The sequence below is a fragment of the Tetrao urogallus genome (assembly GCF_951394365.1).
Source record: "Tetrao urogallus genome assembly, chromosome: 2".
In the NCBI taxonomy this organism is placed as follows: Eukaryota; Metazoa; Chordata; class Aves; order Galliformes; family Phasianidae; genus Tetrao; species Tetrao urogallus.
In genome coordinates this window covers 11810124-11834914 of record NC_136814.1, presented here as the reverse complement: position 1 = coordinate 11834914, position 24791 = coordinate 11810124, and the positions used below count along the sequence as shown (strand labels likewise).

General features: G+C 38.7%; 1 protein-coding gene across 4 annotated transcripts in view; it reads right to left on the bottom strand.

Annotated features, from left to right (window-relative positions):
- The window catches only part of CDC42BPA (CDC42 binding protein kinase alpha), a gene marked incomplete at both ends in the record, with an annotated part of 150362 nt that overhangs the window by 125365 nt on the left and 206 nt on the right, over window positions 1-24791 (bottom strand). The gene's annotated exons all lie outside the window — the stretch shown is intronic.

Genomic DNA, 24791 nt, shown 5'->3' with positions numbered 1-24791 from the left:
ACTGCTTACCTTCAAAAGGCCTCAGGTACAGAGGGAACTCCAGCAAGACCCCCTTGTTTCCACTGCCAAACCTTAAATGAGGTCTGGGAAGGGATGGATCCTGGCTTCAATTGCTCTGGTCACTCAAGAGCATTGCATGCTCCGAGCTCCCCTGGCTTGACCCTGCCTTCCCACCAGGCGCTCAAACAACGGTTCAAGCTGTGACTTAGCATTTCTGCTATGCATACAAAAATTTATATGGTGTTATCATTCTCTGTTTTAGGAACTGCGCTTTAAGAACTATTAGAAGAGAAAGTAAACAAACAAGAACAGTGAATTGCTTCATTTGAAGTAGTAAGCCAGATCTCCAGCTGACAAACCAGCCAAGTGTTCATCAGTTCCCAGGTCTCACACTCAGGTCACTATGGTCAAGCTGTTAGGTTTTCTTAGATGACGTTGTGAGCTTCGGTCTTTTTTGTTGTTGGGTGATGTTTAAGTCATCAGAAGAGCACATCATATATTTTGTGATTAAATCAGGAGAGTGCTACCCAACTCTCTGACGGTTACATAAGAAGGAGCTAACTCTGCAAAGTTTTAAGCTATGTTGGAATTCCTATGGCTTTTCTACCATGGAATCACGCTTAATCAAATGTCAGTTTCTGCACTCTTTCATTCCACAGTCTTTTTATGTTGGTCAGAAAGTTGCATAAAAACATATCTCAAGTGAGATGTTACATCCCTAATCTTTGTTGTGAAGCAAGAAAAAAATTTTCCAAAGAAGCATACCTAGAGTGCTATTTAAGTAAACTTCACAGGCACTCTCTGAGGACTCCGGCAGTCTGGCAAAGCCACCCACATCCCCACCTCCAGTCCAGACTTCTGCATTAGACAATCAGTCGTCTTAATTCTTTCAGCAAACAGCATGCCTCTTCCCCAAAGCTGTTACTGATGACAACAAATAAGCATTCCACTGCAGAGTGTTCTTAATGCTTCAAGCGAGGAAGGAAATAAAGCAAATTCAGTTCTGATACTGTTATGTCGTTTTCAGTCATTTTCTGACTACTTACTCGTAAGTACTACTGCTCCTATTTCCAAAATACCACTTTCCACAAGTTATTCTAGACCATTTCTAAATGTTATCAACATTCAAAATAAATTTCCATGTTTTCAGAGTTTTAAATTTCATTTTAAGTTCTGAAGAGCAACGTATTCAAGATGTATATGCTCAGATCATCAGTGGAAGTGCACATTAATATTGTTAATATTCAACAGTTCGCTCCTGTTTCAATAAACAAGTCCTTGGACACATTACGTAAACTTGCATGGTCAACATTTCTACCTGTAACATTTGTTAGAACTACAGAAAGCTCTGCATACTGGTCTCTAAGAGAAAGAGAGAGAACTACAGGAACAGAACTTAAAGACAAACAAGATTAAATCAGCATTTCTCAAACTGCTTTGCTTTGTACTGTTGTCTCTACCATTGCTGCCTCCTTCCTCTCTCCTGAGTCTTCATACCAACTACCCAGAGAGAACACCATCCTCAGAAGGCTTCAGAGGCATAACCTAAGCACCCCAAGCAGATGAATAGTGCCACAGCTGGCTACATCCCACGCAGGAGGTAGGGAACAATGCCCTCTCCAGCACCCCGTGACGCATGGCAGCAACTGGACTGAGCAACTCCAGCACCAGTACTTACACCCAATAAGTAACTGCCACCAGCAGTATTAGATGGCTGATGCTCAGAGCTCAGGAGTCAGGGACTACAAATTTCAAGGATACCAATGACCTGGGGGCTGCACAGCTCAGCACTTCCTGACCTTTTTTCCCCATCCCATCTAGTTCTCACATCACCTTCCTCTGTTTTCAAAGTGTTTTATTCTTCCCTCGCCCCTTTATTTTAGGAACGTATTTATTTCCTTAACTTATAAATAAGAAGGCACATCAGTAACAGTATGTACAAATTAAAAAGCAGACATGCTGATGAATTTCATGCTTTTCCCTGGTTTTACCTAGCATGATAACCAATTTTTAAAAAATACTTAAAATTAAGGGGGTAGGGGAAAATATCTGCAGCTGTATCTAAAGTTTCTTCACAAAATTTAATATATATTTTATTTTAAATATTTTATATATATATATAATTACTTATATATAGATAGATAAGCATTCTGTTTTATGTTGCAATAAGCACCACCTTTTAAAACTCACGACAAAGTTCATCCCTAAATTAAATGCAATATCTTGCAAATACAAAATTATTATCAGAAGTAGAGAACTAAGCTGCTTTCAGCCACAGGATTTCCTGTGGTTGTATCATTACTCTTCAGTCACATAATCAGTTAAATGTGGCTTCCTATGACACCACATGAGGAAGCCAGGAGGAACTCACCCATCTGTCAACCAGTATTACAAAAGAATAAAGCAAGTACAGCAAGTCTCAGTGATATCAGAGATTGTAAACAGCCCATAAATACCTACAAGGAATACTCAGATTCACTGAAAGGAGAAAACCCAAGAGATTAGAAGAACAGTTACTGACAAACAACAACCACGCAGTAACAAAGCAGCTCTGATTTGTTTCTACCATACTGCAAGCCATAAGGTACAACATAAGGCATCTTTCAGCTCAGGTGATTTAATGAACATGCCCAAATAGAAACTGCATTATCAGTATGCTTGTAACCTGAAGATCTAACTTGATCTATACAACTAGAAAAATAACCATAGCAAGTATTAAATTAAATCTACTTATAAATTAGTATGTTTTGTGGCTTCACTAAACGATCAGGAAATGCGAGATTTCAAACTAAAGAAGTATCAAGACAGATACACTGCATGTATCTTTGAGCTGTTTTCAACTGCTATGTGAGGTATAACACAAATGAGGTTGGATGGAGGAGGAAACAAAGTATGGAAATGTTTTCCAGTATGCATACTGTGACATACTAATATATGAGCTGCATGTGGGTGCCAAAAGGTATCTGAGAAGACCAAACGTCAAAGAGTCCCTAAATAGCTACAAACATCTTAAGGCATGAAAGTGGCCTGTAGGCACTGCAATGCAATTGTTGTGTTACTGAAACAGAGTTTAAGAGAAATCAATGAGTAAGAGAGCATCTAACAAGTGTCAGTGCATATTCCTATAAAACACCTAGCAGCACTCATCCAAATAAACATCAGCACGTTAGTTCTTGAACAAATGATGACAGACACACAGTATTGATTGCTGTTTTTTTTTTTTAAAAAAAAAAAAACAGCAAATGTCAAATAAATATCAATCTATTTTGGTTACAGTAAGTGAAGAGTTAAAGAGTTACATATCTGCAAACCACTAAGTGTAATTGGTCTATATAATTCCATTCAATTTCACAGCTCATTACCTGGAGTAGATGGTTAAATCCTGTACCAGATGGATTTTCTATAAACAATGCTTCACCAGGCTGAATTTACATCTTTTAACATGACATAAATTACATCCACGCACTGCCTTTTCATCTTCATATAATATTAACTTTTGCTTTCATTCTTCTTATACTTTTTGCAGTACTTGTTATTACACAGGCACTGATTTTTAGCACACATTTGTGGTTTTCCAGGAATACATAATGACTGTGAGATAATGATTAAGTGAAGATTACATGCAATCCTGATTTCCAGGCAGTAATTTATAACATGATAACTGTGTAATAACAATGCTTAAGCACAGCCTGCAGCATTATCCTCCTTAACCATTCTATCAAAAGAACATGAACCTTCTAAAGCAAGCTATTTTGTCTAACCCAAGAAATCCTAGTGTCGACACAGTATCATTTATTTCGGCGCTCTAATCCAGTAAGGTTAATTAGCAGGCCCCAAAATAAGTCCTTATTCAGTTCACCTCTAGCAAAATCTTTTATGGATACCTTAAGGAACTTCAGAATAAAGAAAGAATGTACAAAGAAATTGGTGAAAATCCTTCTGGCAAGTGAACATGCTGGACAATCTACTCCTGATGAGTTTGGGTTTTTTTTTGTTTTTGTTCAGTTTTGGATCACCCTCCCCCCAGTTTTAATTTCTGCAACTGAAGAAAACTGTAAAGGCTTTGTCAAGGGATGAACAAGATCACCAAGTAACCAAGAGGAAGCAAGAATTAAATATAAGCTTCTATTATGTAGTTCAAGTGAAGAACACATGCAAGATACAGCATTGTAAATGATAACCAAGCTTCTAAACTTAAGCCCACATGCTTCTCCAAATTAAAAGTTCTCTGATCAGCTCAGCATTCAGTGGGACATCACTGAATGACCATGAAAGTTCCATTTTGTGAACAGATTTTTGCCACTTAGATAGCTCTATTTAAGGTGAAAGCTGTATGCAAATAAAGTACACGACTTCCCTTTCTTCTCCCCCCTAAGTTTCCCCTTACTGAATTCCCTACAAGAGCTGTTTTCTCACTTATTTCAAGTTTCAAATTCATCACTGCATTTGTCTTTTTAGTTCATCAGAAAAGGAAAGCATCCATAAACTTCTCTTTCCTTTAGTAATTTTAAATATTCTTTCTGGCTAATATCTAGTAAGTTGGTTGTAATTACAATCGCACAGCTTAACTCAGCCCAAAGACAAATAGCACTGTGAGCTTTGAATCAGATTCAGGAAGGCACGTGGTAAGTACATCCTTCTTACTCAGGAAAGCGCTTTGCAAAGTGAGTAACAGCAGCCACCGATCAGGTCTCATTTACACCTTCCTTGGAAAGAACAAATATTTCTCACTACTTGGAACCTTTTCTTCCTCTTCTCACTGATCACAGTGTAACCGATCTGGAAGAAAGCAGTCTTCTCATTTTCTATATTAACAGGTTACAACAAAATCTAAAGATGGCCATGTGCCAGAAGTGACGCCTGGCAGCTGTTTGAGACCATGGCATAGCTGGCACATCTTCAATGCCTAGTGTTGACAGGGATTATTTAAAAACAACCGAGCCTGAAGAAGTTGTTCTGCAGGCTACTCCTAAGCAGGTGTCATGAACACCGCAATTGTCATAGAATGAGCTAACTTCTACTTAAAAACAACGATTCCAGTTTTGGAACAGCAAGTTCATTACTATATTTCATAATTTCAAGACTTGCCTATCATCACCAAAGCCAGAAGGACAATTCCACCTTTCAAGTCCCTGGTAAAACCAAGACTGATCATTAACTAGGATGCAAGTCTAAAAGCATTTAATGTATTAATTCATTTTAAACTGATACATTTAAAAATTCAGTTACTTGTTCTTATTTTGCTCTCACTCAAAACAGACTGATTTCCAGCGCAGCCACTGTAAGCTAAGTTAGTCTAACTTGTGGGCACCCCAAGAGCTGTCCCTGAAGGGATCTGAATGTAACGCACACTTGACAGACAATGGTCTACTTGTTACTTAACACCCATTGGAGACCTTCTCTGGTCTCAAACTGGTGAAATTAAGAGCTTCCTTAGAGGTATCAAAAATAGAAAGCTCACAAAAAAAAAAAAACCCACAACCACACATATGCTGCTAAATGATACCAATTACTTCTGCACCATTATTATACACCATTATTATAGAGTAATAGAAAAGTTCTATCAGTAACAGAGCTAGACAAGTCTGAGAAACATGAAATGGTCTTAAAATTAACACGAGTGGACAACAGACAACAGTCAGTAATTACCAACGTTGGTTAAATTGCACCAAAAAACTGTTCATGTTCTCCAACAAGACGATGACAGAACTGATGAGATTGTGTTGGCCCAGATGCAACACAAAAAGCTTTGATTTGCACCATAATGATTTCAGCCTATTAGAGCAAGCAAAGCCATTATGGTCCTACAAGTGAACTTTGAAATTCTTGTGCTTGACAACAATGAAAGCAATGCTGACAATCTTTAAATGTAATCACCAAAAACTGAAGGCATGAAGTAAAAGAGAAGAAATTTTCAATTAGAACTGGAAAACATCATAAATAGAAAAAAATTGAAAAAAAAAAAAAAAAAGGACATCAATCTTTCATTTGTCTTATTTGACTGGATAGATTTTTTAGAATTTTTTAGAGCATGTCCAGTTGGAAAGGACTTACAAAGACCACCATTCCTGATCACTTCAAGGCTAACCAAAAGTTAAAGCATATTATCCAGGGCTTTATTCAAATGCCCCTTGAACACTGACAGGCATGGGATGGGGCATCAACTATCTCATTAGGAAGTCTGTTCCAATGTTTGATCACAGGGTAACAAAATTTTCCCTCGTGCCCAGTCTGAACCTGTCTGGTGAAGCTTTGTGCCATTCCCATCCTGGGATGGGGTGGTGCTGTATGGAGCCAGGGATTGGACTCAGTGATCCTGGTGGGTCCCTTCCAACTCATGATATTTTGTGATTCAATCTAGAGCCCTCTTCTAAGGCTTTCCATCCCTGCAGAGTCTACAGCACCTCCCAGCTCAGTCCTGCAGCAAACCTGCTAAGGATGCGTTCAACTCCAGTACCTGTATCATTGATCGCTGCACGCTTTGTTACAATTTCACACACTGTAACAACACTGAAATTCTGCTACAATGTGGCAAAGAAAATACAGCTGTGCAACAAAGCAGTCAATTTAAGAAACTGACTTTAGTACAAGTCTACTTGACCTATGCACCTCTACCAGCCTAATTACAGATTTATGAACCCAGCTACAAAAAACAACTTCTACTATTGACTACTTCTCACCTCCATCACCTGTCGAGGCACGCTGGGTGCAGATGGCGAGGTGCTGGCAGTGGGGCAGCCGCAGGGCTCTCTGAGGAGTGCGACCCTGTGCCAGGCATGTCTGCTTCCAGGCAGCGCTGACTGACCCCAGCACCCCCCAGCACAGACACAGCTGAGCCCCTCAGTCACACATGCTGCTTGGGGAAAACGTACTTGAAAGGGCAAAACGCCAGAGGGGAGTGAGGGAAAACGTGAGAAGCAGTCTTACCAACAGTGGGGTCAAAGCAGAAGAGAGGTGCTACCGGCACCAGAGCAGAGATCGCTCTGCAGCCCGAGAGACCGTCACAGTGGAGCAGATGCCTCCTAGGAGCCCATGAGGAGCCCATGCTGGGCCCTTTCTAACCCTAACCCACACAGCACAGGAAAGCTGCGAAAGAGCCTTTTCCACACTGTAATGTAAAACACGCATCTATCACAGTACGCAAACACTATTTAGGTCCAAAAGAAAGTTCAACCATCTGACAGCTCTACAAGTCATACATTACTGTTAGCAGCCAGAAGACAGTTCTGTTTCTTTTACATTAGACTCTTCCAATACAACAACACCACTAAAGCATGCTTATTGCTCCTTGGAAGCAATCATTTCTTCAGTATTATCTTCCAATGGTGTGCTTCCAAAACCCAAAGACGTTCACCAAAGTGTTTAAAACGAACCCAAGTAAATCAAACCTTAAATATCTAATTACTTCCTATCCAGAGTCCAATCAAATTTAACTTAAATCAATATATGGAAAGCTATGAGTACAGCGAGAATAACTTCAGAAATAACATTAGTCATGACCACACCTTCCTAAGGAGGAAACCATTGGAGCACTGGAGTTTTACTACATCACTACAGAATACCTCTTCTGAATTAAAAATAGTACACATCTGTAATTTTGCAACATCCTCCTTCAGCTTTCAGAGAGCAGCTTACTTTCCGAAACTAAAATACATTCAGATTTTAATTAACAAAAATCTTTAAGTCTTAATAAGACTTTAGAAATGCTAAAACAAAAAACACAGCTTATTAAAAACTATTAAACTATTAGTTTATGACTTTCAATAATACTGTGTTTCACAAATTCTCCAAAGCCCATCATATATTAGAAATAATGAAGTTTTAAGACTCCTGAGAACAAGGCATCAATTGCTGCCTACATTTCACAATAGAAGAACTAAGGAAGTGAAGTATTGGGAACTGGATTAGAATTAAACATACAGGTGGATTGATCCGACTGTAAAACACTGCAGAAAACAGAATACAAGGCTATGCCATTTCTTTTCCCTCTTTGGAAAACTAATACACCAGAATCTATAACATGAAAATACACTCTTTCAGAGACACTCTAAAGACAGTCTGAGAGATAATTTTTCTATACCTTGCAAATCTATCATCAGACTGCAGAGAAGCATTGCATTTCCATTTTTCAGACTACTTCCGTGGCTCCACCAGAGAAAATCATATTCATTCAGTAATAAATCTGTCTTGAACTTTCCTGCCTTGATCCTATAAGTGATTTACGTCACTCTGTACAAACTAATAAGGTACAGCAACTGTTCTGCCTCCTATAATTGCATCATTGCTATCTGTATCTCTCCAGGTACAGCAATACCTCTATGATGGAAGGAGGAAATCTACAGATTGAGTATCCAATGCTGGCATTAATTAACTCCTGAAATATGCTTTAAGAACGGATTTTACCCAAAGAGATCTCAAACCTGGTGTGCCATGTCTAATAGAACACAGAAATACATTTTAAGGCAGGACTTGTATAGCGTTCCTATTTCCTTTCTGCACACAGTATGGAAGTAGCTGTGTGGATGTAAGGATGAGAGAGTTAGCTATTACTGGAAGTATTCTCTCTCGCACTTTGTTTTGCACTCTCTGAATCCAGGTAAGAGTACCAGGCCTAGAAGTGTACCTACGAAGACAGAACAGGGATTCAAGATGCCCACAGCTCAGTCAATAGGAGCCATTTTTCTAAACCAGATGCATGGCACAATGGCAGCAGCACAACTTTAAGTATTTTTGTCGTTAAATGAGAAGCAGCCTTTTTATTTCTGTTTTGCGCAAAAAGCAATACTTTGGATTTTGGAAACACAGTCTCATGCCTCTTCTTAATTTAAAGCTAGTTAAAGTAGGGTCCTACTACTAAGATTATCACTTCAGAAGAAAAACATAGTGCTCTGTTCCCCAAAATGGTTGCATACAAGAGATACAAGATGTCCCTTCTCTTTGGACTTGGACGCTATCTTCCAGCCACAAGTGTCTAGGGCTGGAATTGAAATGCTGGCTTCCTTCCCCACTGGCAGAGAAACTTCACTTCAAACACTGCAACAACTTGCAGCTGCAGCTTCCCTAGGATCACTCCTCCTTCAGATGCATAAGGAAAACATTCTGGACTGACTGTAGAGCTATCTCTGGGTGTTTAACAAAACAGCAACATCACCAAAGCACAGGTCAAGCAAACTGACAGGTGCAATATATAAGAACTGGATAATGCTCCCAAAGACAAAATAGCCCATGACAAAAAGCCTCTAATTCACTGCATTTAAAGATATTTCAAACTTGCTTTAAAATGTGCTCACTTCTGTTACTAAGCACAGCCCCTCTTACACTAAAAATATATATATAGTTGCATCGAGTGAGCCAAACTAAATGTTATATCACTTGCTTTATACATTTTTCCCTCTCCTCATCTATCAGCAGCTCCAGCACACTTTATTTTAAGTTATTAAAACAAAAAAATCAGAAGTTGTTTTCAAGAACAGTATCTACTGTGTTTAGGGAAACTGGTTGTTCTAATCTGAACAAAGTAGAAAAACATGTGATTTCTATGTATGTCTTATAATGTACAATTTATAAACAGCCTGTTAAAAAACATAAGGACTATTCACTGAAAATTGTGCCTGGACAAAGATGAGTCGAAGAAAAAACGTGGAACAGGGCTACGAAGTCAATTTTAGGACGGTAACAAATTACAGCGGATAGGCGTGAGAATGATGACAGTCTAATCTTTTCAGTGCTCAGATAAAACATATTCTGGTCATTCCTGGAATTAGCACATCTTACTTTGCAGTAAGTTGTGTGAATTTTCACAAAATTTGTCAAAAGTACTTCTATGGCAGTATCCTTTATATCGAAGACAAAGAAAGTTAGGACATAAATTATGGGAAAAAATGTTCATGCAACATTAACCAACAATTCTAGAACTCCGGATATGAACTTGTTAGAGTACCCAACACTATAAAGTGTACAGCAGGCCCGCAACTCACCCAGTGACAGCTGAGCTCTCAGAATCTCTTCACATCGAACGGCAGGAAGTCAACCAGCTGATGTGGATGGTGATGAACACACAGCTAGTGGCTACGTACAAGGTAAGCGGTTAAGTAGCCTGTTCCAGCATTGCAAAAAGAGCTTTGTAGCAGTCAGCAAAAGAACCACATTCTGCAGCACATCATTCATTTTCCTCCATAAAAACATTCTCCTTTTCTGCAAAATCACAGCTTTGTTCACTCTAAGTTTCACAGTTTACTCCAGAACACAATGTTACTAAGCTCCCAGATCCCTGTTATCCTACACAACAAACAAAAAGGTGTGGGGCAGTGGGAAAACCACAGACTAAATGCAGCATGCACACATTGTTAATTCTATCAATCCGCATTTGTGTTTGATTTTTTGGTATTTCTACCATAAATGCATATTAAAAACGTATTTCAAATATTAAAGAAAAATGAGAAAGAACTCTTAGATGTTTACCACACTGCTAACTCATTTAATAATTGCTTCAAAAACATCAAAACTTTCACTCTAAATCTACTTGCATAATATTCTTGATACATCTACACAAAAATGGCCTTCAAGTTGCTCCTAAATCCAATTTCTACCAATCCTCCAAGCTTGAAACTCCCAACAAGGACAGCAAGCACAACCCCTGGAATGTACAGCAAACATCCTCCTCTATTTCCTACAGCATGCTTTCAAGTTGCTCCATGTCAGAGCCTCTGTAAAGAGCTGCTGCCAATAGCTCCTCCCTCCTGACTTCCGATGCTCTCAACACTCTCAAGTGTGTGCAAGTAACAAAACAAACAAAAGAAAAAAAAAAACAAAACCAACACAGAAATGAACACTTTGCATTCAAAGAAATTCCCAGAAAGATGTCAGACTGCAGTGAGAGTCTATCTCACCTTTTCATTTGAGAATAAAATGCAGTATGGGTGACTTCGGCTAGAGCTATACACAATACTCGCATTTGCTGTTTTTCAAACTAGAAGGAATTCCCTGACCTTTAAACGCAGAGCCACGATTGAGCTATGACTAGCTTAAGCCATTATGAAGCCAAAATATTTCAGAGAGGCATGAAGAACAATGTAAATTTCTTCATAATGCTAACACTGTCATTTCTTATTCCCTTTGGATCTGGTGTTTTATTTCTGAGAAAGAGTTAATTCATCTCCTGACTGCTCCACAAGGTACAGTTACACAATACATCTTCAATTTACTAAGCAAGCTTTGCTGCTATCATAGATTTCACCCTGAGATCAGTTCACTGCCCTCAGGTGTGCACATGTCAGACTGCAGAGCCCAGCTGTACATCTGTGTCACCAAAACAGCAAATAACAAGCTGGCCAAAAAAAGCTCAAGTCTCTTGACCAAGTGATCCTACTTTGGTAAGATCTTCCACATATTAGCTGACATCAAGGAAATACACAGGAACACATGAATTGGGCTTTGCATTCCCAAGTGACAGGTAAGCCTGGCTTCCTGGTCGTACTAGAGACTGCTTGAGATGGAGATATTTGCAGACAGTGGGCAGCTCTTTCACATCTCATATAAACTTCACAAATACAACAGAAATAGCATCCCAAGCCAAATCTCAAAGATGACTGCTGCTTAACTTTCTGGTCGTGGTTAACGCACAGAGCATTTTAGACAGAAAGCACAGAGAACTTACAGTAATTCTGAGAGACCAGTAAGCAAGACTTGGTCCCACATGTCCTTTCATTGACTTGAAACTATTAAAAAACAAGGTACATAATATATGAAGAGACTTTAGTTCATAAACTGCTAAGGTTCAGCAAGGAGTTGAAACCCTTAGCAAAAGTGGAACAACAGGTCTGAAATACAATCCCTTCGTCCCAGGCTTCTGCAGGAACTAAGCAGAAGGCAGTGCCCTGAAGGCAGCCAGAATGCCAATACTCTGCTGCACCACTGAAATGGCAATGGATGAAATTATCTTGTCAAGTTTCCTTACCAAACTCACAGACTTGAAAGAAAAAAAAAAAAAAAAAAAAAAAAACACATCAACTTTTCTTGTATTTTTCCTTCTCTTACAAATATAAAAAAGAAAAACTTCAGTTACTGTTACTTCAGTTATTTGTTTTGAGTTCTAACTACTCACCTCAGCTAATGATGCCCAAAACACCACAAGTAAGTAGTTACTGAAATCACAAGAGAGAAACATTTTTTTTCCAACACAATAGCCTGCAGTAGTCTTTTTGAGGAATTAAACAGATATACAGTACCTTCCCTATTATACTTGGTACAGAAAAGTATATTAAAACAAAGAAGTATTTTGGCTGTGCTGAGAATGGTAATCCAGAGTCCCGGACAACCGCTTAAAGCACAAGAAGCAAAAGGAAAAACCAAAAGGGTGAGCAGAGAGAATACTTACAATTTAATCTACAGCTCACATACTACAGTAATGACCCCACAAAATGGAATACAGTAGAAGAGTATTGTACTAACACATATATATAAGTTCTTCTGTTACACGAGATTAAGAAACAGAAAGCACCCAAGAGCCTTCAGGAGAATGAAAAACTCCTCTATGCAACTTATATAAGTGAGCAACTGGCTCTGCACCCTTCCTCAGCAGTTCAGAGACACAGATACACCCATCAGCAGAAAATACAAAGAACAAAAACATTCAGCAGGAGATGCAAGATGGGCCAACTGCATGTTTACAAGCAGCAAACCCACAAAGGAGTTACTGAAGCTCTCCAAAACAAATACTAACATAGGATCTCCTTTTGCACTGTTGGCACTTCATTCAGATGTTACTGTTCCACTCTAATAAATAAACAAATAAACAAGCCTCCTCTGGTTCCCTGACTGCCTTTGATTTTACACAGGTGTGAATGACTACCCATTATTTCAGATGTCATGTTGTCTGGCTGAAAACTGCTACTGCATTATTAACACCCGTTTCAAGAAAGCTCACTTAAAACACCCAAGTAGTCATTACAAGTTACTCTTTTCCGTGTCCATCTGGTAACAGAGCCAAGAGTGGACTCAAATCCTCAATTCCACTCTTCATACACTAGCAAGAAAACAAATTCTTTTTAGTGCATCCTGACACTTCAGAGCACACATTCGTTCACAACCTTCCACACACAACAGCAAAGGAAGGAATAGCTCTTAAAGTCCTAGTATCCTGAGTCAAGGTGAGACCATTAGTCACAGTCATTTACAAATACTAGGTGTATACAAATACTAGGCAATAGTAAAGAAATAATTACTCCTCCTTCACACCCCAGAAGCGCACAAGGGCCAGCTATGGCAGCAAGCCATGGAAGGCGAATCCACCCTTCAGCATCTCCCAAAGAGGAGCTTCAGTGTGTGCTCCTTGATTCCTCTAGTCTGGGTCCATCATTAATAACTTCCTTGAGACAACAATTTTTGCTGTTTGAACCCGAGAGAAAAAAAAACACAAGTTACAGAGATTTGTACTAAGCATGTTTCTGCCCAAACAAAATACTAAGTAAACAGATTCTAATGAAACAATAAAATCAGTCAGGAATATCCTTATTACACAGACCTCCCTCCATCGATGAAGCAGGCTCATTTATTATGCAAAGCATCACATACTACAAAAAACTACATTGTGTTTGGAAGGCAGCTGCTATCTCAACAATAATTTTTCAATTGTTCTTTTACAGCACTGATAAGATAAAAAACACAGGTAGATCAGCATTTCTATTCTGACAAGGTATGACTAAGTTGCTACAAAAAAAACCCACACCAACCAACCTCAGAACACAGGAGTTCTAAATCACAAAAAGATCAGAATAAAATTAACTATAAATGCAGAGCACCTATTCTTACTGAAAGTCCCATTAACAGCAAGAAACAGAGTTTTATTTTGCACTGTTGCTTTAAGATCGATTCCTTGCAGGGAATGAAGTGGGAATGGGCAGAGAGCAGATGCTCATGAGGACCAAAAGAGAAGGAAAATAAAAGAAGTAGGCAGGAGTGATTTCCTCATCCATAGAAGTAACCATACTGTGACACAGGACCGATGCTGTCGTCTTTACCTCAGCAAATGACTACCCAAGGTCACACAAGGACTTCATCCTTGGGTTACAACTTCTAGAGTTACTTCTGTACGTGAGGAGTTGCCACCTGAATAAGCTTTCTAAGACTAATCAGGCATTTCTGCTTATCACTCTTGCCATCAGACTCGACTTCCTGAACACATAGCCAGGTTTTAAGGAGAAAGTTTCTACTGCAACTAATATTCCTTTTCTGCTCTCTGAACTGAATGTTCTGGTCTAACAGTGGCATGCTTTGATACCACCAACAGTATTCTCCCAACTTATTCAGGTTAAGCAAGCCCTATGCACAGCAGGAGTCAGCACAGGCTCATTCAGTAAATAAGAGTACGATGCCAGATTTGAAGATACAACATTACACAAAACAGACACTTTGGAAGAACTTCTCCGAAATAGCACTGGCATGCACACACTTCACCAGGCTTCAGGAGAGATTGCAGAAAAGCAACATATAAACCTCCTTAAAAGTTAAAAGAAAATGTTTCTGGAGCACCGAGTTCAAAATACATTAACAGCTGCTCAAAACATAATTCTGACAAGCACTGCCTTGTTCACGGCAGCACTTCCCTTATGTGAAAACAAAACAATTGCCACTGTTCCGAGCTGTGCTGTATTAAAATCACAGGAGAGAAAGGAAAGAGGTGTCACAGTAGGAGAACCACAGAAATGAGATTTGGCACTTGAGCAACTACGCCAAAAATAGGAGGCCCAAACAGCATGCTAAAAATCTAAACAAACAAAGCGCACAAGTTACAAACCACCCACACTTCCAGCAATTTCCCCAGTAAATATAACAAAAACTTGGAAAATAAGTTTGGAAGGAACTTATAAGATAACCTAGGCCTTAGAAAAATTACTTTTCATCTGCATTTATGAATCATCTTCAGCAAATCACCATTCTCCCTCCTTTGCTTTGCGGAGATGTTTAAGATGTTGACAACGACCCCCTTGCTCCAACAGATTTGTAAGGCAGTATACACAAGTGCCCAGCACCACTGTAAGTCACCTTCTCACCAGGAATTATATCACTGAAAGAAAAGAATATTCACAACCTTCCCAAATTGGAAAGAAATATAAATTGTTGAAGTATACTTTTAGAAACTACATCAAAACAAAGGAAACATTCTTTCTGGACATCTAGAAAAAGCTTCAGTACTTGAGCACTAGTTTTACATAGCCAGCTAGTGCCTTCAAGCAAGTAGCTTGATTTTGAAAGCTCAGCGACAAACATGAACTGTGTTATGTGTTAACAGTGAATTAACATCATGCTTACGTCCATTAAACAAGAGCAAGATTTTGCCTACAGTACATGAACTGTGTTATGTTATGTGCTAACAGTGAATTAACATCAGGCTTACGTCCATTAAACAAGAGCAAGATTTTGCCTACAGTTACTTTCTTCTTCATATTAGACAGATACCACAGTTTTGTTTCACAGTTGTAAGGCAACTCCTACCACTTGAAGTCCATATAAGCTTACTGTATTAAAAAAGCACAAGTGTTTTCATATACACATAATCCATATCTACACACACACACACACACACAGCCTTCTACACATACCATCAAATTGCTATTTTTCACATATTCGTTTTGAAAGACACAGTCTTCTTTCCCAAAGATCCACTAGTGAATCGATCCTCATTCAGAAATGTTATCTTTCTGAAGAGCTGACACCAGGAAACATGCCCTTCAGCAGAGATCTGATCTCTCTCTAAACGAGAGGAAATCAGCACAAGAAGTTCCAGGCACAGCACAGCGAGGTAGACAGTGAAATAGAGAGAAAGATGAGAATCTGGGTCTACTCATGTCATTCTAGGCTGAAATTCATAGGCTCAAAATGTCTGTGAACAGCATAATTACAGATTTCAAAAACTGCAGTCATATTTTACAACTCCGAGAAAGACCATCATGTATTCCACAATGCAGAATAGCTGCATGGCATTGATAACACACACGAGCCCCAAACACCTACAGTAGCACCTTAATGTCCAACTCAAACATGCAGTCAAGTTGCTTGACTTGGCTTCTACTGAAGCTAATAAACAATGATCAGCATATCAAGAGGAAATCCTAAGAAAAAGTACTAATGTCAAGAAAAACTGAGTTTCCTCTAATTCCATTCTACAGTAGTATCAAGGATTACAAGAACATGCTACTGCCAGTAAGTAACACCGAGAAATTCCGTTAAGTTACCTCAGTTTTGAATAAAAGCAAGGTAGAAGCATAAGCAGAGTGTAGCTAGATTGCAGATCAGCAACTTCTTGCTCCCACTGTCCCCTCTCTTTTCCACCTCAAAGAGAAAGTCACTAGGCTACTACCGATGAGGTGACAGATACCAAACGCCTATTTGAAGAAGCTGGTAAAATTCAGCACTAAATTACATCCTCCTTGCACATCGGTAGGGATCTTAGGGGCAGCCTTGGGACTTGGAGCACAGAAACTCCAGTAGGCAAAGCTGTATAGGTTTGGGGTATCCCTCTCCTTGTACTACAAAACACCAGTACCATCTGTTCACAGCGCTGGACAACAGATTTCAGCACATTTGTGCAGGATTAGTTTTAGCCTAAATTATGCCCTTCTTGTTCAAGTAAGTACAAGCAGAACAGAGAGCGGTGACAGACTGGTCTCAGCCAGCCTCCACCCAAGATAACAGCAAAGTTACAACTAAAACACCAACATCTATTTCCTCCTTTTCTTGTTACTAGGTGTCCTGCAAAACACTCTCATAACAGTGCTTTATTTACAAAAGACGGCAAAAAGGCCAAAGGGTTTCAGAGAGCAGCAGCATGAAGTACCTTGCAACTACCAAGTCCCAACAGCACAAATCACGTTTTCTTCAGCCACTTCGCATTCCTGTAATGAAAGCCTTTGTTACTGTTTCTACTCTTTAGTTTAGCTTTAGGTATTCAAGTTATAAAGCTGTGCTCTCACTTTGCATCTCTTTGCATTTAGACCACAGGAGCAAAAGAAATCACATCCTAACTGCTGCTAAGAACAAGGAGCCCCAGACCCCTGGCTCTACAAGAGCTTACAATACACCAACTGTTCACGATAGTAAACCAATTGATACATACTGAATCAAATAGGAAATAAACAGGGAGCTCAAAGAAAACAACGGGTGGCTACACCTGTATATGAAGAAGTAATCTACTGAGAAATACACACGCCTTTTTGTTACCACTCTCTACACATAATTTCTGTATTATGAAAGCTGACCAACAAAATCATGCAAGTTTGAAGATGACTAGAAAGAAAAGGAGAAAAAAATCTAGAAGCCATGGTTTTGGCCACAGGAAGTTCAGACTGAGGCAGGATATCCAGGTCATACCAGAAAGATTAAAAGAGATTTTGCTCAGATGAAAACAAGGGAATGGACACTGGGAAGAAGAGAAGGTAGCCTCAGCACAAGACAAACTAAAGCTTTGATTTAGACATTATCCATGAAAAAATGCTTAGAAAGGAAACAAGAACTCAACAAAAGGAGACCTGAGGGTTCCACACCACACGTGAAACTGAATTATGGGCAGCAGGAACCATCAGAAGGGCAGCAGGATAGAGGGCAGTCACAAAAAGCTGAAACAAGGAAAGATTTTAAGATGAAAAGGATGAATACAGGGTAACAGTGAGAGGGAATACTCTTCAATAATTTCACTTTACACAGAGAAAACGCTCACGCATCCTCCACCCTGAGAACGGAGTACCTCCAAGCCCCTGAACTAAGGCAACACCGATCTGACCCAAGCACAGGGACATGCTGAGCCTGAAGAGAAAATTAGCAAAATAGCAATAAAGTGTTGTAAACATAACCCCAGAGTTTGAGGGAAATGCAATTATAGCTGTTAGTACCTGAAACAGTATTTTCCTTCTATTTAGAATGCCATCTGAACCTTCCTGGTTTTCCCATTAAAAGAATTGCTATTTCTATTAAGTTACTAAGCAAAATAAATATTGCATGTGAAAGGTCTCTCCCCTCCCCCAAACAACCTGCAGTAGCTCATAAGGCACACGAACTCTGGATCAAGCACTTCTCAAAAACATGCAGTGAGAAGGAGCGCCTAGAAGCAGATCCTTAAGAACAAAAGAAACCTACAATACTGTGTAACAAAAGTAATTTAAATTAAACTGGAAGTCTGGGTAAGTATGGGAAAGGAAGAGTTACAGAACACAATGCCTACCCAGTCTGAATACACCTCATGTGGCATTTTTCCAATGGCCACTAGTAAAGCACAGTAGGGTGCATTACTGGAAATAAGCAAGCTGATCACTCTGAACACTATACTTAATGTCATCCTTAAACTATTTGAAATAAAAACCTTGCAGTTAACAAAAATTTGCACATGACTGACCTAATTCACTCACTTTTTTTTATAAAAGATTTTCAACCACATTAGTAGCATTCCTAAGCTTAACGAGGATTTCAGTAAAATAATATGTTGATGTAAGTTAGACCAGAGCAGAACAAAATATACTAGCTGTTCAGACACAAAACCAAGTGGAAGAAACAGAAGTGCTCAGAGAAGATATGGCTTACTTGCCAAGAGATAAGAGCTGGGAGCTCAGGTGCTGGCCTCTGCTTCTCATTCTGGCTCATCTGTGCATTGTACCTTTGTATGGCCAGGTTTCATGGCTTGGCAAACAGAAGCTAATTGATTCTAGAAGCTTACTGTGTGAACAGACAATAGAGGTGGTAGATTTTTTACAGTATAAAAGTCATTAGGGTTGCTATGTACAGGTGAATATTTTGCAATGTCACATCCAGTATAATTTGCAGAGTCAATTTTCAGAAAATAATGTGAGAAATAAAAACAACAACTTCTGGGACAGCCTGCGTCCACTCTGTACCAGGCAATTTTTATTTGCAGTTTAATTGCAACCTAATATCAAAAACACCAGCATTTGACCATTCAGCTGTAGGTTGACAAAAGTGAAATCACTTCAATTTGCTGTTACAATTCAGAATTCAAGCACTAATCCATGGACATAAGATCAAGCTTAAAAAAAAAAAAAAAGGCAGATTCTCTGAATCTTTGTACATATGGATATTCCAAATTATTAAACAATACTGAGACAAAATGGTTCACTGTTCTTACAGCACAGTATCTTGTTTGGTATGAACTAATGATAGGCTACGGTTACAAAGAGTATGTCAGTAAAATTCAGGGGAGAAGAGACAGAGATGCTGCAGTTTCAATAAGGCACACACACTCAGTGTTACACGCTATGCAAAGGTTAAGAACACAAACACACCTTCAGCCTACTGCAGCAGTGCTTTTTACAGTTACACCAACCCACAAACAACCCAACGGATTAACTCTAATGTAAAGCATCTTAGTAGCAGGGAGTTGATTGCTTTGCTGTGAGAGCACACTGAGCAAATCACTGTATTTCTCCATTTGCTCCTGTTAGACCAAAGCATACTAGGAATTTCTGCACAGAATAAAGGCATGCCTAAAATTCCTGAAAATTGAAGTATTAGAAGCCTTTCTACTTCTGCAAGGCAAAGTTCCTTTGCAACTAAAAGGACATCACCAACAGAAGCCAGTCTAAGTACCTGCGTCCCAGTGCAACCTTCCCCATCCCAAAGGAAAAAAAAAAAACACAAAAGAAAATGCCACAATAACAACAAACTCCTTCACCAACTTCAAGTTAAGCAGAAAGAGGTGCAAAAAGCTTGGTGTACTGTGAAGATATTTAGGAAACAAATTTGTCACAATGGGTTAACAGCTCATTGCTCAGTAAACTGGATTTAACCCTAACTTAAAACAAGAAGAATTAACTGGATGGCCTCACAGTTCACTTCACCACACCATAAACGTTGATTAATTTACAGTAATTGCTTTCCTCTGTACAAGACAAAAATCAGAACTGAAATAAATGTTCATAAGGTCACAGCTACGAAAATACAAAGGTTAAGCACAGAGCTACCTGACAAAGGTGCTGCAATTCTGTGAAACTCTTTTTCTATGTACTTTACAGTAATATCTTTTTTCTTTCATTGAAATAATTATTACAAAACTATTATCTCCATAAGCACTGTTTATACAACGTTCTGTGACACGGATTTGGAGGTCACTTCTATTCCGCAGCACTTAAGAACCTCCTTTCACACTAATCAATATAAAGCACTTAATTGCCAGCTTCAAATGCATAGCAGAAACAACAGCTAATATAAATGGGCAATCTCATGTTATGGCCAACAACGGCAGAAACTTGCATGTCAAGAATGCCACAGTGACTTCTACACAGATGGCTCCCCATACTTCCATATACCTCCACTGAAGGCAATGACACAACTCACCTTTGGTTAAGCACATGAAAAGCCTCGACAAGAAACCCATTCCTTCATAAATACAATGTAATAGCTGTTCTCACATCATTCAGACCAAGCCATGTTCCCAAATGTATGACTATAGCAGAAGGGCATCAACAATAATGCCTAAAATGTCATTTCTATGGCAAAATATATTTCAATTGTCTAGATAATACTTAGCACCAACATCTTCTTAAAAATATATATATATATATTTTGCTGATGCCTTTGCAAAAAAAAAAAAAAAAAAAAAAGGGACTTAGGTGAAGGATTTTTTTTTAAAGTCTCTTTTAAAAAGAAAATATAAACAAATTGTATCTGAAAACACCCGCAGTTTCTTTTGTGACTTACAAACAGATGAATAACAGAGAAGGGGTACAGAAGTCCATAGGCAAGTTTTCTCTCTTTAATAATATTTTAAAACAAACCCAACCAGAATGTGGGCAAACCATTTTTTTTTTCTTTAGAGAACTCTACAAAGAGAGCACAACATTTCCACAGTTTTGACTTGAGAAGTTACGTGACATAGAACCATTTTCAATGGCCAGAAGAGATGCTGCACATCTGAGTATCAGAAGTATGAGAGCAAAGCTGGCTGTCTATTTTGTGACCATAACAGCACTGCCTAAATATCACAGCATTTCAGTTCTATTAAAGATGAAATGAGAACAATTAAAGCCATCTACCAAAGGCAAAGAAAACCAGAAGGAAATAAACACAGTAAAGGACTGTTTACATTCATCACACAAGAGTCACTGGCCTCACCGAGCCATTTGTAGCTCCCTGTCTCTTCCTTTCTTTATACCTCCACATATATTGAAGAGTTCTCTCTATTTCTCTATTAATGCATCCTAAGTACAGCTGATCTAATTTCTTCTTAAAATCATTTCAAATTGGTGTCACTGTAAAGGATGTTTCTTAGATCAAAAAAGTTCTAAAGCTACTTTTTGTCACATTTTTCTTTCAAGTTGAGCTTATCAGCCTGCATTTACCTTCCTCAGTCTTAAGTAACAGTGAGTAACTCATATACATGTAGAAAAGGAAAAGCAAAATGCCTGGAACCCAGAGGCTTTCTCAGGTAAGCTCTGGTTGCTAAAATTAGCCAATCCCATTTCTAAATCACAGATGCTGTCAACAGAGATAAAAATTAAAGCTACCACTAAATAAGTAGAACAAGCCAAGTGTAGGAGTTTTGTTTCCTTCCCATGATCTCAAATTGTGCCCTAATTAGCTACCAGAACTCAAACACACTGATTGTTTTCAAGGGCATTTCTTCAGCTGTAGCTCCTATATAAACGACATCAAATCATCAGCACTTCACAAAGCAAATCAGGTCTAAAAACAGGCAAAGTAACCGTTTTCACTTTAAAACATGATTTTAAAATGCAGATTCTAAAATCGCAAAATAAACTGTGTGGCACTTCAAGTTGAAGTCATTTCAAGGCTTGAAAGCGACTGAAAACCTGTGAAGCTCAGACATATTGCAGAAACTTGACTTTCCCCACTTGCTGAGCTAATCTAGTAAAAACAACCCAGAACAAAAGACGAAAAGCCATCTCAGATGTTCATCTCACCTTGCTTTGTGTTTTTTTTTTTTGTTTTTGTTTTTGTTTTTGTTTTTTTACTGAGGTCTAGAACTAGTTTTAGGATTGTTCATGAAATAGTCCTAAAAAGATCCAAGGACCAGAAGATGAACTTCTTAGCTCCCCTAAATATAGCAGCAGCCACATGGCTATTGCTAAGACCACAGCAGCTTTTCCATACTAGAATAGTTTCTAAATCTTTCACCCCCAAAATTTCACATTGTGCTGTGAATATTCAGTTTCACATGCAGTGAAGCATCTAAGACCTAGAACAGTTTAAACAAAAATATACAACCGATAACAAAAAACTCCACAAAATTAAACAGCCCAACAGTCCCACCAAAAAAATAATAATTCTTATTGTATCCAAAAGTAGTCTGTGATCACCAAATAGATATTTATTAGTCATAAGAAAGTAAGATTACTTTTTCTAGGAGTAAATCCATTTTTAAAAGTCTGAACTTCGGAAGATGAATAGTGCTCTGGAGTAAATTTGTGTTTTGTAATTAGTAAATGCACAAACATAACAAACAATTCATACCACTCCAAGACCAATTCCAATAACTGCAGACTGAACTACTGGCAGTAATAATGCAGATTTGTGAATGCTTGGCATAAACCCAAGTCTTTCCACAACAGCACTGACACTCACCAGAAGACATACCAGGCACCAAGTTCTATTTCACTGATGGGAGAAATAGATTAACATGCACTTTATTTCACACAGTATACTCAAAATAAAGAGTTAGCCCTGACGTAAAATTGATATTATTTTCCCTAATGGTAAAGAAGTTCAAAGAAAGAACTGAAAGCACTCAGACATCACTTCACCAATGGAGGCCATGACAGAAAGTATGATTTCTGGCTGCCAGCTTTCCACTGCTGCCACTGCTCAGCATGTTTCTGACTTTTAAAGCACATATACCCTCTCTGTAATCCATCATTTACATTGCTTCACCTCTCTGGCAAAGAGACGTGAGGTTATAATGGTATCAAAGAACAGGATGCTCACAGTCTGCTCACCACACCTAAGAGCTGAAGCGCACAGCGCTTCTGTAACAACTTTGTTTTGCTGAGCCCCTCATCTGAACAGAAACGCCAAGGGCTGCTGGTTTCACTACGAGTGCTGGCTTTCAGGAGAGACAGCTCAAGAGTGTTTGCAAGATAAAGACATCATTCATCTGGACACTTTCAACAGCAGGCACTAGAGACCTTTCCTCCTACATTTCACCTCACAAACCCTCTCGAAAAAATGCCAAGTTTTAAGTCTGGAGAGCAGAGCTGGTGGAAACACAGGGCTCTGGCAACACTACCTTGAAAATGGGAGGGACTGCTTTAATCTGAAGCTAAGGCATAACTGGAAAGGAGAAGCAGAAAAGCAGCAGAAAAAGCAGGCCAGTATGAAACCTTATTCCGGCCTTTCAAAAAAATAGCACATTATTTCCATTAGCAGCCTGTAAGATCTACCACAGAAATCTTCAGGTACTATCAGACCCTCAGAATAACACATTTTTTTCCTCCAAAAGATAACATTAAATGTACCAGCTACTCAACAAGATGGGCTCCAATCACTGCTATTCTAATTCTACTGACACAGTTAATTTATTATTATTATTTACAGGCTGTCAGCTTGCTAAGTCCACTGCAGACTATATTTCTATATACAAAAAGTACTGAGAGTCAGTATGTATTACAAGTCTTCCACAGCTTCTGTATGCCAGAATTTTAAAGAGGAGATTCCTCAGAAGTACTTTAAATACTATTTCCTCCTTAGCTAGAATGCATTAATTATAGGCTTTTCCTTCTGATAGTAAGAAAACAAAGACAAGTGCAATACGAACAGTATAAGAAACTTAATTACTGAGTCAGATGCCCTTCAGATGCCAGTCTGACTACAGTGAGGAGCAGGAAAATAAAACACACAACACACACCTATCAGCCTCCAGTGTTAGATCAGTTATCAAAACAATGTCTTTCCTCAGTGGCTTCATAAGGAGGAACTCAACCAGCTAATTAACCTTTTATGTTTTGAAATGTGCTTTTCTAAAGACAGGTAGCCTGCTGATGTATTTATTGTAAATCAGATGTGGTAGTTCTGAATGTAAATGCTGAAGTACAGCATGACTTTGAACTTTGAAGGTCACATACAGTATGCATTAACATCAAGGCTCTTGTGTCAGATGCATCTTCTGTTTTTCACCTATACTTAGGAGGAGGGAAATGAAGTAAGAAAAAATAACAAGAACCAGTTCTGCAATAACTCGAGAAGAACTGTAATCCACTTGTTCTCATTTGAAAGACCCACAGCCACTGAAATATTCCCCTAAAATTAAACAAGAAAATGGAATGGTGGATAGTGAAGACAGTTTCATTCTACTATTCAACTGCATGTAATTAAACCAGCAATTCCACCATATGAAAGAATGTATTTTTCTCCATTTTCACAGACACTTCAAGCACTTCCTTTAAGAGAGCTGAAGGATTTTCTCTTTGATTAACACCTTCTACTTTAAAGCAGCATAGCTGTGACTGCAGACACAAGTCAGAGGGTTGTCTACTGATCCTTTCTCTAGCTATCAGGGGATTTATCTTCCATTCTCCTACATTCCCACTAGCTCTAGGATACAAAGCTCAACAGTTGGGCCTATAGGCATAGAACTATCGTTCATATACCAGAATTTGATTCAGGATAAAAAAAAGCATAACTCAGGGATAAATAACCAATATAGATTTCCTTTTAGCACCACCACGTTCAAATGCAGCACAAACAATAACCCCTCCCAGTGAAACACCAAGTTCCACACAATCCCCTCTTACACATAAATAACAAAGCAGACAAGAACACGGACAGACATACAT